At 40.5% G+C, this 388-nt stretch overlaps 1 protein-coding gene across 6 annotated transcripts in view; it reads right to left on the reverse strand.

Moving 5' to 3' along the window:
• The window catches only part of LOC116700184 (complement C3), a 134,518-nt gene that overhangs the window by 34,260 nt on the left and 99,870 nt on the right, over nt 1-388 (reverse strand). The window lies entirely within an intron of this gene.

The following is a 388-nucleotide window of genomic DNA, read 5'->3' on the forward strand; positions in this document are numbered from 1 at the left end:
CAGCAGAGTACGGCAGCCTGAGATCAATGAAGAATTCCTTCCGGACAATGACCTCTAATGGTTCTCCAACACAGATTCCTATAAAATGAGAGGAATGAAAAAAAAATGATTTGTGTTTTTTTTCACCGCCAAATTCACTAACATGCACTCCTGGCCGGACCGGCTATCAAAACAACAAACAGAGAAGTTTGGATTACAACATACAAAGGGAGAAGACGTCATTCATAGCTCAGGCCATTACTCCTCTATATCTTTACATACAGTAGCTAATATTTGTTTGCTGCCATACTAATGTTTTGAATGTCAGGTGCAGAACCTTTAGGGGTAGGAGCACAACTAAAGCACAATACATCTTTTAGTCACTGAATCCTCACCGTGAGTTCTTGAC

Source organism: Etheostoma spectabile, chromosome 2 (assembly GCF_008692095.1).
Source record: "Etheostoma spectabile isolate EspeVRDwgs_2016 chromosome 2, UIUC_Espe_1.0, whole genome shotgun sequence".
In the NCBI taxonomy this organism is placed as follows: Eukaryota; Metazoa; Chordata; class Actinopteri; order Perciformes; family Percidae; genus Etheostoma; species Etheostoma spectabile.